A 13,474-nucleotide genomic window follows, 5' to 3' on the forward strand; every position below is an offset into this window, starting at 1 on the left:
CCAACCCCACTTCTTTCTTTCTTTCTTTTTTTTGTTTTACTTAATTTTGGCTGCGTTGGGTCTTAGTTGCGGCATGTGTGATCTTTCATTGCGGTGCACGGGCTCTTCGTTCCAGTGAATGGGCTTTTCTCTAGTTGTGGTGTGCGGGCTCCAGAGCACGTGGGCTCAGTAGTTGCGGCACATGGCCTTAGTTGCCCCATGGCATGTGGGATCTTAGTTCCCCAACCAGAGATTGAACCCACGTCCCCTACATTGGAGGGCGGATTCTTAACCACTGGCCCACCAGGGAAGTCCCCCTGCCACTTCTTCCTTTCTAACAGAACTCTAATTATGTTCATGATCTACTCATTCCCCCATGCAGCCACGTGCCTCAAGGGAAGGTGGCATGCTCCAGAGTAAGTCTGATTTGCCTATCTTGCCAACCATTGGTTCTAGAATGAGCATGTGGCTGAGTCCTGGCCAATGAGAGGTGGAGGAAAGTCCACTAGGGGACCTCTGAGAAAAATATCCTTGTTTCTAAGAGAAACTCCTAAGAAGAGATGGTCTTTCTTTTTACTCTGGACATTGTCATGTGTGGAGGTGGCCATTTTGCCTCTAGTCTGAGGATGAAGCCAATAATGAAGCTAGTAGGGCAGAGAGATGGAAAGAACTTGATTCTTTGATTACATCGTTGAGCCGCTGAATCAGCCACCCTGAATCCTGCCCTTCCTGTTATGTTGCTTAATACGTTTCCACATTAAGTTAGTTTGAGTCAGGTTTTTGTTACCTGCAGCCTGAAGCATTCTCACTTCCTCCTCTCAGCTCTTGAAATCCTTTTTCCCCATTTAGCTCACTCTCCACTCTAATCAGGAACTCTAGTCTCATGACCCTTCCAGCTTCTCCAGTTCTATCTACTCTTCCCCTTCATTACTGTCTTTCGCGTCATCCCAGAATTCTTGCATAATAGTTCGCCTTCACTCTTCTCTTGGCAGCTCCCTCCAGCCCTCACTCCTCACCAGCTCCTGCATACTTACCCACTAAGTCCCCAGCCACAGCTCAATCCAACTCTATCACTGCTGCTCCCCCACCCCTGAGCTAGGGTAACAAAGTGTCATCCAGCTTTGCCTGAGACTGAGGGGCTTCCTGGGGTTCTAGACTTTAAGTGCTGAAACTAGGATTATCCTGGATAAATGGATGGTGGGTGGCCCTAACAGTGACTGGTGAGGCCATTGGGGAAACTACCCAACAATGATCAGTGGCCATTCCCAATGCATGGTCTCCAAGCGCCACCTTAGCTTAGCCCTGCTTGGGAGTCCTATGACACAGTCTGGCTAGCCTGACACCATCCACCCTTTTCATTGCAGTGATTGTTTCAAACCTTCACTGTGGCTCTCAACTTGCCTACCCAGCTCTCGCCATACTCCCTTTGCAGCTGACTTCCAATTTCACAGAGGAAAGAGAGACTATTGCCCATAAAGCCCCTCATCTTCCCGCCTGCTTGCTCAGAATGCATCTTCTTTCCTACTTCTAGAGGAAGACTTTCTCCATCCCAGTGCATTCATCAGAAATTCATCCCAGTGCATTCATCACTTTCCTCTGCACCCACCTCTAGCTATCACACTCTCTCCCTCCCTCCATGACAATACAAGTCTCACTTGCTATCTGTTCCTAATTCTCCCTTCAACCTGGATTCTGCTCCACCGCTGCTTTTGCCAGACTCTCCAAGGACCCACTACTGGACCTCGTCTCAAGCCACAGCTGGCTGCCCAGTGTGCCCCTATCGACCACCCCCTCCTTGAAGACTGGCCTCCTCTTTGGCCCCATCTCCTCCTACTTCTCTGGCTGTTCCTGCTCAGTCTCTGTCTAGGGCTTCTCTTTCTCTGTCTGCACTGTAAATGTTGGTGTTTCCTGCTCTCCTTCTCAACTGTATACACTTCTTTTGGATCATTCCATCTATAACCATGGTTTCAACTATTATCAAATTCCCACAACTCCTCAATCTGTAGCTCAGGCCAAGATCTTTCTTCTATGCTTTGATCTGCATGTGTTGTGAAGCCATCAGTGTGATCATTAAGGTCCATGGTTTTAGAGTCAGACAGATCCAGGTTTGAGTCCTGGTTCTACCACTTATTAGCTGTGTGACTTGGGTCAGGTATCTTAAGCTCTCTGTGCTTCATTTTCCTCAATTGTAAGCCAGAGATCATAATGTACTTACCTTATGGAGCTGCTGAGAAGATTAAATGAGATTATGTAGAATGCTTAGTATAATGTCTGGCTCAGAGAAACAAGCAACGCAGTTATTTTTATAGCATTTAGTTGCCTAGCACTCATCTTCCCCCCCCAAGCTTTTATTTCCTGAACTGTGAGGCACTAAGCAATTAAAATCATTTAATCATTAAAAACAAAAAATAAAACCCCCATAAAGTAGGTGTTGTATTCTCTCTCTTTGTCTCTGAGGCTCAGAGACAAAACATCTTATGCAAGATCACAGCCTGGGAGTGGCCAAGCCAGGCTTTGAATGGACTCATGCCAAAGTCCTCCTCAGCCACTACAGTTAGCCCATCTCTCAACATATTCACATCAAAATTCATTCCCTTTTCCGTGCCCCACACTTGCTTGCCCTTCTGCTTAAAATCCCATTTTGCCAGAAGGCTGGCAACATTTACCTTGTCAGCAAAACTCAACCCTCCAGGGGCAAGAAGGGTGTGGAGGGCAGCCCCTACTCCATCCACCCGCCAGGAGGCCGCATCCTCTTGTCTCCACCCACCCACTGCCCTTGCCTGCCTGCAGCCAATGGGGTTACTGCTGCAGCCGCTGCTGGGGTCAGCACCTATCAGGATACCCAAAAATAACGGTTAAGGACCCCTGGCTGACACTAGCCTTGGCCCCAAATCCACCCCTTGCTCCACTGGTAGGGTGACGCTGCTAACACCTAACTATGTTCACTTCGTTCTCCTAAAGGTCCCCGATACCCCCTCCCCGTTTGGTTTCCCCAGGACAAAATGTTAGGAAGATTCATGCAAAAGAGCCGTCCTGTGTGAAAGGTTTGGGGGGCCGCTTGGAGGAAAGGGAATTGCCAAGGTCTAAGCCTCTGAATCTGTGGGGCTTCCCTGGTGGCGCAGTGGTTGAGAGTCCGCCTGCTGTTGCAGGAGACACGGGTTCGTGCCCCGGCCTGGGAGGATCCCACATGCCGTGGAGCGGCTTGGCCTGTGAGCCATGGCCGCTGAGCCTGCGCGTCCAGAGCCTGTGCTCTGCATCGGGAGAGGCCACAACAGTGAGAGGCCCGCGTACCGCAAAAAAAAAAAAAAGAACCCAATAGTCGCATCCAGGTCTAATTCAACTGCCTCCCGGCCCTCCACTAGCTGTCCCCATGCCCCCAGGAGGGGTCAGTAGCGAGCAAAAGGTGTTGCCATGTTGCCATAGGATGGGGCTGGTGACCTTGCTTCTTGGCTTCTTATCCAGTTCCCTGGGCAGAAGTCCGAAGAAAACACTCCGGTCACACAATTGGTCTTTCATTAGCATCTTTTCTGGCGGGGAGAATTTAGGACTGAAGCAACTGGAAACTAGATTCTTCGCCGCCACCCCCCCCCCCCCTCCAGCCCTACCCCTGTTGGGCTTCTCCTACTCCCGCTCCTGGGGCCTGGAGGCTCCGTGCTAGGGGGAACCGGGTGCGAATTTGGTTTTCCGGGTGTTTTCCACCGCCGGCCAAGCCGCCAGCCTCCCCAGCCCCGGTCCCAGGCCCACGGGAGACTGGTCACGTTAATTGCTCCCGGGGCCTCCAGCACCCCCCTCGCCCCGCCCCCAGGGTGACTCCTACCTTTTCCTGTGCAGCGGAGGGGCCTGCTGGGCGCGTCCCTTAAGTGGCACTTGTCCTGGTCGTTCCTGGGGTGGTGCGTGGCTCCCCAGGGTGTGAAGCCCGAGCCTGGCCGCACAGCCTGTCTGAGAATTCTTTGGACGTCTCCCACTGCCCGCACCACGTTTGGAGTTGTTTTGCAGGCCTGCTGCTGGAGGAAGACACCCAATCTGTACTGGAAAAAGATGGTCCAAAGAGCTGGCTCGCTCTCCAGCTACTCACTTCCTGGAAAACCACGTAAAAAGAGGAAAGAGATCTTCTCAGTCAATCAAAAAGACAGTACTGATCAGGGACCCAAACTGTTAGAGTGGTGGTGGGAGAGCGTGGGTAAGAATACCAAACAAACAAAGGAAGAAGCCTACGGATAGTATCTTACTTACCGGGTAACCCCAGGGCAGTGACTGCCATGGTGGGCGGCACAAATCAATCAACCTGGGCTAGTTTAAGGTTTATGAACATCAACTTCTTATTCCCTGGAATTCTAGAACTTTACAACTATAGAAACCTTAGAGAACACCCATAATCATTGGCCCTCATTTTAAGGCAGAGACCTAGAGATTTAGGTGACTTGAGTAAGGCCATGCTGTTCCTGCTGTTAGTTAATGATGAGTCACACCTGGAGCCTAAGTCCTTAACTCTCCTTACACCTATTGTCAAATGAGCTTCTGCTCCCAGCCTCACCTGCCAGGTGGGGAGGCCATGAGTATGGTGTAAGCTCAAAGGAGCTGGTGTTAGGAAAGCATTCACCAAGTGAAGGGGTCTCCCTTAGGTTATGTAGAAACTTTACGTAGAAACAATTTTGTGTTTCAGTGGAAAACTAAATCATCTATGTGTATCATGCACACCCTCGAAGGTTATGAGATTCAAGCTCCATCCATTGTCTTTAAGCTATTTTTCAACTCTGTAAATTGTATGTAATTGATAGATATGTATATCGTATCCTATCTGGTAGAGATTTGACTTCTTCGACTTGTTCCCACCCCCACTGCATTGGCAGGAAAAAAAACCCACTTCTGTCTTCATTTGCAATTCATCTCAACATTAGAACTCCCTGTAAATTTGTGCTGTTTCTACTTTTCCTTTGAACCAGTTATGAAACTGAGTAGGCCCCTGTGGGGCCCCTGGGCACAGAGCCTTTCTGTGTCCCGCTTCTCTTGATTGTAGGGAATAAGCCTCAGTCTCCAAGACCTTCCCTGAGTTCCAAATGGTAGGTTCAAACAGTTGCTAAACAGGGAAGGGAGGGGATGCTGAGACAAGGGAGGAGTAGTCAAGAAACAATAATGCAGCCTTGGGGCAGGGTCCTGGTTCTGCCTTAAGGGAAACACATAACAATATCTTTGCACTCTTCCGCAGAACTAAAACCCCCAACAAATGGAAGATGTTAACTACTTGATGAAGCATTCTTCATTCCAGGGAGAAGGTAACCTTGAGAACCACAGAAGCTCATCGGGAGACCACCTGAGGCTAGATTAAAGGAAGGCAGGCCCTTCACACACCCTGATCCTTATCAGCAACCCCACCCTTGATCCATTGCTATAAAACCCCTCACCAAGTCCCCCTGGGACACACAGTTTTGAAGACATTAGCCTGCTGTGTCCCCTTTTGCCTGGCAAAGCAATGAGGCTATTCTTTTCTACCTCACCCAAAGCTGTATCCAAGGTTCAACTTGGCACTGGTGCGCAGAGGCTGAGTTTCGGCATCAGTCATAACATCTATCTGCCTGTTTCCATCATATCATTTGAGCAAAGTAAACTCTTTAACGTGTGTTCATTTTTTATATTTTTATGGAAATCATGATTTTACCTTATAACAAAGTCGTACCTTGTCCCATTGTGTGGGGTGATGAGTAGCAGCTGATGAGTCTGTTTCTGTGTCCAAATGAATCCAAGAAGAGCTACACTTCTCTGAGTTTACAAGGGGGGACAGTGTGTCCAGGGATGGCAGCTAGGGTGGCTGACCTGGGCCCTGCATCCCCACTCACTGATTGGAAAGTTATTCAGGAAAACTGGACATGGTTTAGGGTGGCTCTGACCTTCAAGGAAGGGAAGGGGGGTCTCTGTCATGGGCTGCCCTGCAGATGAACTCTGCACTCTCTTTTTCTGCCATTAAACAGCTACTTGAGTAGACATCACTTCATTTTTTCTTTCTTTACTGGTGTTAATTAGATATTTTTAAATGTCTAATTGTGAGAACTTGTTCTAAGAAGCTTGAATTTTCATGCTGAGGCATGAAATTAGTGTCCAGTAACTCAAAGCCTGTCTGCTTCACTACTTAATTTAGAGATATGCTGGTTGGTGCAAGGCTTCTAGTGCCAAAAGACATCACTTCTGAAGCCTCTTAGCCAAGCACAATGAAAAATATAACCATAAATACTCATTCCAATGACTCCCCAGACCATAGTCACAAAGCTTTTACACTGCATTTACTCAGGGCTCCCCAGCCAAAATCATCTCACTCATTCTTCTCCAGGGTCCTTGGAAATGTCTGCGTCCTCCCACCATGTGCCTTACTGTGTACCCGCTTCCTTGCAGGCCATGTATCTAGGTGCCAGGTTTAAGCTGTGGGCCATGATTTCCTGCAGTCGTAAGCCTCTGGCTCCCTGGCTTTCCACGAGGTGATGTTCTGGCCAGAGGCCCTGGGGGCTGCAGCCTTGGAATTTTGGCTTTTACTATAGGTGTTCCTTGCCACTGGGGTTCAGATGTCTAGGCAGAGCTGATGAGTCTCTGGCAGTGGCCTGAAGGATGGATTTGCAAAGCTGATTTGCATGGTCTTAGAAGAATAGAGGGAGAAAGGTGGGAGTTCACAAATTAGAATTCTCCTCTCCCCCTTCACTCAGTCCACAGAGGCTAGTCCTGCTGCCAAAGGTCAGGCATGGACCACTCACTAGCCAGTCCCTACCAGGATATGCTGTGGGGCCCCTACTTGTGTTTCTTGAAACTGGCTACAATATTAGAACTAACTGGGAATCTTTAGAAATACTGATGCCCAATCCCTGCCCCAGACAACTTAAATCTAGAGTTTTTTGTTGGCCGTTGGTATTTTTTAATTGAGATATAATTTAGATATAACAAAGCACATGAATTGTAAATATACAGCTTGACGAATTTTTACACCTGGGTAACTCCCACTGAGATCAGTATTCAAGATGTGGAAAGCTTCCAGTCCCTCTGAATTCTCCTTTCTGGCTTCTATCTACCTATCTATCTATCTATGTATCTATCTATCTATCTATCTATCAATCAATCTGGCTGTCTATCTCAAGGCCCATCAGATCAGAAGCAGGGACAACCAGCTCTTTTGAACTTTTCTAGTCCTCCCAACTGCTGGAGTAGGTGAGGAAAAAAGATCGTCCTTCCCTCTATCCATCTTAGGTTCATTGGCTGGGGCTCTGTAAATTAGACTGAAAATGACAGAATAATAAGAGAAAAACCAACACGTTTATTAACATGTGCATTGCACATACACTTGGAGCACACAGAGATGACAAAAGAACAAAAGATAAAATTTTAGAGAAGTCGCAAGACAAAGGAAAAGGACTTTGAGGCAAAGGGCAAATAGTGGGAAGGCAGCTATATGGGGAAACTACTGGAAGATAAGGGCTAGTATTAGCAAGGTTTGTTTTGGAGATTCCTCTGGTGCTCAAGGTTGATAAGGGTTTAGAGTTGTCTCCAGTGATTAACTTCTGACCTTCCCGGAAGGGAGGGGAGGGGACATCTTTACAAATTTATATCCTACTTTTTTAGGCAAATAGGGGGAGGGCAGAGAGCTTTTCTTGTATCTGCTTCATCTCAATTGCCTTTAGCTCAAAATAATTCCTATGCCAAAATGGCATATTTTAGGGTGGCATAGCGTGCAACCCTTCACAGGAAACCCATGTCAAGCACTCTGGGTCCACCTCTTGGGTCCCCTCACTTGGCTTGAGGGAGAGAGAAATGCCCAGGACTACAAGACAACTTTCTCCCTAGTATCTTCACTACTAACATTTAGAACAGGTTGCTTGAAGATGAGTGCCTGATGGGATCAGAAGGACAGAACTTAGCAGGTTTTCTGTTTGTTTGTTTGTTTGTTTAATTTTAGGGTTTCGGGCCTTGGTTGTTTTTGTTTTTCAATTTAAAAGCCCTGCCTAGAAGGTCCAGTACATTCCTTTGAAAAGAGTCAGCCACTTTTTAAATATGGGGGCTTCAGCTGAGCTTAACAGAAGTAAAGTCCTGGGCTTCCCTGGTGGCACAGTGGTTAAGAATCCGCCTGCCAGTGCAGGTGACATGGGTTCGAGCCCTGGTCCGGGAAGATCCCACATGCTGCGGAGCCACTAAGCCCGTGCGCCACAACTACTGAGGCTGCGCTCTAGAGCCCATGAGCCACAACTGCTGAGCCCAAGTGCCACAACTATTGTAGCCCGCATGCCTAGAGCCCGTGCTCTGCAACAAGAGAAGCCACCACAGTGAGAAGCCTGCGCACAGCAACGAAGAGTAGCCCCCGCTCGCCACAGCTAGAGAAAGCCCGCGCACAGCAACAAAGACCCAACACAGCCAAAATAAATAAATAAATAAAATTTAAAAAAAGAAGTAAAGTCCCATATGTCCTCCCTCATACTATTATGTGTGTGTGGTAAAATATACATAAGATAAAATTTATCATTTTAACCATTTTTAAGCATACAGTTCAGTGGCATTAAGTATATTCACAGTGTTGTGAAAACCATCACCACTATCAAACTTCTAGAACTTTTTCAGCATACCAAACTGAAATGGTACCCATCAAATTATAACTCCTCTTTTCCCCCTCCCCCAAGCCCCTGGGAACCACTATTCTACTTTCTGTCTCTATGAATTTGCCTATTCTAAGTACCTATTCTAAGTGGAATCATACAATATTTGTTCTTTTGTGTCTGGCTTATTTCACTTAGCATAATGCCCTCAAGCTTCATCCATGTTGTAGGCATGTGTCAGAATTTCATTCCCATTTTTTTTTTTTTTTTGGCCGCACCATGTGGCTTGTGGGATTTTAGTTCCCCAGCCAGGGATCGAACCCACACCTTCAGCAATGAAAGCATGGAGTCTTAACCACTAGACCACCAGGGAATTCCCAGAATTTCATTCCTTTTTAAGGCTGAATAATATTCCATTGTATGGATATACCACATCTTTTTCACCCATTCATGTGGGACATTGATTATTTCTGCCTTTTGGTTATTGTGACTAATGCTGTTCTGAATGCTGGCGTACGAGCAGCAGTTCAAATGCTGTAGCATCCATATTTTTTTTCAATGCCCCTTTGCTGATTCTAACATGCAGCAGGGTTGAGACTCCTGCATGGTTTGGGGGCTCCTGAGCTGGCCTTGTTCTCAAAGTCAGGCTTCCTCATAGGGCAGCTGGGGAAGCCATGAGGACACAGAATCAGACAAGCCTTTGTTCCATCAGGGTTTCTCATTGATCCCAGGTCACGTTCAGTGCTGCCTCCGTGGAGGTGGCATCCTGTTGGTGTTCCTGTCTTCCTTTCTAATCAGCTGCCTCAGTGACACTGATCTCCTGGGCCTTCTTGCAAATTGGTCCCCTCTTTTCCTTGAGATCAACTCCACATGTGAAAGGGGGTTGGAGGTCTTTGTTTTCTACAAAAGATCTTGCTGCACCCTTTCCTCCAGGGCAGGGAGCATCTCTTAGTTTTTACATTTGCATGACCAAGAGGAGACACTCCAAGTTATCTCCTTAGAACAAAGAAAATCTGCCCCAAGATGACTTCCTGCTTCTACCAAGCCTCAGAAGCAGCTGTCAGCCCTTAAATCGCTGCTTCAAGGACTAAAATAAATCAGTCCTGCTTAGCCAAACACCACGTTATATTCACAGGCCTGCCAGGTGACAGGATCTGGCTTTGCGTCTGAAGTGCATAGAGCAGCATGGGCAGAGGTTACTTGGGTGTGCAGGGGCCACTTTGCCATGTGGGCTGGGGACAGGTCCATTTCACTCTACCCTGAGGGGTCCACAGCGTGGCTCACGGGGTAGTAAGGACTTCAGGGGTTACCCTAGGGCTGAGACCTCAGGCTCTGGCAGGAGTGGCAGTGTCAATGCTCACCTTGGCTTTGAGGGCCAAGAGTGAGCTCATGTGCTCCTCTGGGGCCTCCAAAAATTGGCACTGGAGGAGGCCAACGTTCTGGGTTATTCAAGTGGCACCTGCGCCAAGGATTTTTGAGTTTCGACTGCTCAGGGGGTCTTCTTAGGGCCTCTGGTCTGAAGAGACCTTGGCAAACTCTGATTCACCCAGATAATTCTCAAAATCAATAAATAGTGAGACTGATTCTTACAAAAGTAGTTTCAAATCTTCCCATTTTCCAGAGTTACAGTTAGTTTGAGTCTCATGTTCCCCAACTCTTCCTGCTCTGAGGGTGCTGATAGAAAGTGAAATGGTCAGGATTCCGAAAGCAAGGCCAGCCTCGAGAGAGTGTTTATGCAAATGGGAACTGTAAGCCCCAGAGCAAGGAGCTAGACTTCTCAAGACTTTCCAGCCTTCTGGTTTGCATAAAGCGGTTCTTGTCCTGAGGATGAAGCTGTTAGGCAGAAAGAGCTAAGGAAATCTGGGGCTAACATCTTCTCTAGAAGGTTTTCAAGGTCAAGGTCTTTCTAATGAGAGCCATTCAGCTATTCAGGAATAGCTGCCTTCTCGTCATCAAAACAGGAGCTGGAGCCCTGAAGAGGGAGGCAGGCACAGGGCCTGGTCTACCCTGGCTGAGAATGGAGTGCTGGAGACTCACAAGCTCTTTACGTTCACCTTCTCCACGCCAGGCTCTGTTCCCCAACAAACTTCAAGGGAGGACCTATTTTGTGCAAGTCACACTCCTGGGCCCTGAAGGACACAGAATGAGATAAAGCAATGTGAAATTTACTATCTGGTAAAGGAGAGACTCAGGCATACAAAGTAAGGAATCAATGCCCCAAAAGAAGTACAGGGGAGGAAAGACTTTCCTTGTACCCTCCTAGGTTCATTAGCTGTGTCTATGAAATAAACAGGAAATGGACAACAGGCAAATTAACAGGAGAAAAGATATACAAATTCATTATCTTTTCGTATTACGTGGATGGGGCATGATAGGGGGAAAAGTGAATACCCAAAAAAGTGGTGGGATTTGAGACTTTATGTGTCCTCTCAATAGGGGAAGGGAAGGGGTGTACAGGTCCCTTAGGGGAGAGTAAATTATTTTAAGGAAAGATAAATGGGCCCTTAGAAGAACAGATGAGAGATAAGATTGCGACAAAGTTTGTCAGGGTGTGATGTGGACTTCCACTCTCCTTTCCTGTGGTGAGAGTTGATCTTCCTAGGTTAATGAAAATGCCTTCCTGGGGGAGGAGATTTATGACAATTTAGCTCTTTTTGGAGGATCTGTCTTTAGGCAGATAAGAGGAGTTCAGAGAGAGCCTCTCTCTGCATTTCAACTGGCTTCAACTCAAAATAATCAATATAAGCAGTATATCTTGGGGTGGCATGTCCTGAACTCCTTCAAAAGCATGAGTAGAGAATGCAGAAGTTACGCTCCAGCTGTGTGGGATGTTCTTTGGTTAAGGCTGCTGCACTGTTTGATCCAACTTTGGTATTCTTTTAAATAACGGCAGAAACTAACAACATAAAATTTTATTAGGGTCAACTGTGTGCTAAGCACTCCAAATGCATTAATCTGTTTAGTTGATATAACAACACTAAGAGGAAAGTATTATTATTATTATCTTTGTTTTACACATGAGGTTAAATGCTGTTTAGAGATGTCAGATGCTATTCCTGAGAAGGTCCACCTGGTAAGAGGGAAGCCAGAATTTGAGTCCAGCTTGGTCCAGTTCTAAAGCTTGACTTGTTAGTGTGATGCTTGCTAGACGTCCAGATGCATCAACAGGCACAATGAACAGACCTCTGAAGAAGTGGGCGCTGATTCTGGTTTCAGTACTATCCAGTTTGTTGGACTTATGTCAGTACTTTGTCCCCAGGCCTTCAGTTTCCGCCTCGCTTGTTTTAATGGTTAAACCAGATGACTACAAATGTGCCTCCCATTTCTAAAATTCTCTCGATCTAGGATTTTCAAGTTCCTGAAATGAAACCATCTTATGCTCACTCTTTTAAGTGCCTAAATCCCAAAGGACATTTAGGAGGCAAGTAAGCTGCTGTTGTGCTCATGCCTCTTGGACTTCTGGGAAGGATGCTAAAAATGTCTGAGTGCTGTGACAGGGGATAGAGGCAGGGGTACAGAAGTAGGGAGCCACGATCACGTTTGAAACGAACTCAACAAACTTACTCTTTTACACAGCGTGTATTAGGGTTGACCACTACGTCAAACAGCTCCACGTTTCAATGACTTAACCCAAGGAAAGTTTATTTCTCGCTTTGGAACAGTCCAACCCAAGTGTCCTAGTTCTATGGCTCTCCTCTAAAGGGCTTCTCAGGAATCCAGGCTCTTCCTGTTTGTGGCTCTGCCTGACTCCTAGGTCCTGAAAGTACTTTGCTTCCAGTTGTAGAGAATCACATGAGAGGCTTTTAGGGTGCAAGAAGTAGCATGTCTCACCTCTGCCCCATTCCATGGGCCAGAATTGGTCACATGATCCCACCTAACTTCCTAGGAGAAGTTAGGAAATATAGTCTCACTGTGTGCCCCAAAGGAAACTGATCTTGATGAATACATTGTAGTCGCTACAGAAGTCCATAAGTAGTCAAGTCAATCTTAACAAAGAAAACAGGGAACTTACCCTACTGGTCATGGAGATGCTCCACTGCTGTCCTCTTTGGGCTGTCCATGTCTGTTTTCCCACCATGACTGCTCATAGTATTAACCCGGTGTCCCTGGGTGGAAATAAAGAGAACACCTTTCCTTCTTTCGTTCTCTAAGAGAACGTAATAGGACTTTCTTAGTATCTTGTCCTGGGATCAAAGGTAATAATAATAATGCTAACTAGCATTTATTGAGCACACCTCATATATCAGGAACTTACACACATTTTCTTAGAGTCGGGGCAAATCTCAAGGTCTGGATGACATATGCGGAATTGAATAATTCCATTTATTTTTTAAGTTAATTAATTGTTTTATTTATTTGGCTGTGTCAGGTCTTAGATGCGGCACATGAGATCTTCACTGTGGCATGTGCGACCTTTCATTGCGGTGCTCGGTCTTAGTTGCCCCACGGCATGTGGGATCTTAGTTCCCTGACCAGGGATCGAACCTGCGTCCCCTGCATTGGAAGGTGGATTCTTAACCACTGGACCACAAGGGAAGTCCCACTGAATAATGTCATTTAATTTACCTTTTCTATAAATGGCTTCAATTTCTATTTTTAATGCTCATTCTGCTGGGTGGCAGAAACTTAATTTCACTTGATTTGGCCCTTGCTCTATCCCAGGTTTTGTCTACGTTTCCAGATGACGGGGAGTAGCTGGGATTCAACGTCCTGGCATCTACCATTACACCCTGTCAAGTGACAAAAGTAAAAAAATTCGAGTCTGATGTCCCTTACTCAAGGGAAACCAATCCACAGACTGGGAGAGTGCAGTGACTCACAAGCAGGGGAGCACTCTTGCGGAGGATGTTTGGACGAAAGCGAGTTTATAGAGCGTTAGAAGAGGCAGTGCAGAAACAGGGCATGATTGGCTAAGGGGTCAGAGCTCCCCTTAT

General features: G+C 46.7%; 1 long non-coding RNA gene across 12 annotated transcripts in view; it reads right to left on the minus strand.

Annotated features, from left to right (window-relative positions):
* LOC117196918 (uncharacterized) overlaps positions 1 to 13,474 on the minus strand; it is a 102,275-nt gene that overhangs the window by 20,406 nt on the left and 68,395 nt on the right. For 10 of the 12 annotated variants that reach the window (XR_007471091.1, XR_007471088.1, XR_007471090.1 and 7 more), the window contains 2 exons: positions 12,553 to 12,646; positions 3,797 to 4,007 (listed from right to left, as the gene is read on the minus strand). This is a non-coding gene — a long non-coding RNA (uncharacterized LOC117196918). Of the gene's footprint in view, positions 1 to 3,796; positions 4,058 to 12,552; positions 12,647 to 13,474 lie in introns of all 12 variants that reach the window. The other 2 variants (XR_007471087.1, XR_007471084.1) reach the window with 1 other exon arrangement.

This window comes from Orcinus orca, chromosome 13 (assembly GCF_937001465.1).
Source record: "Orcinus orca chromosome 13, mOrcOrc1.1, whole genome shotgun sequence".
NCBI lineage: Eukaryota > Metazoa > Chordata > Mammalia > Artiodactyla > Delphinidae > Orcinus > Orcinus orca.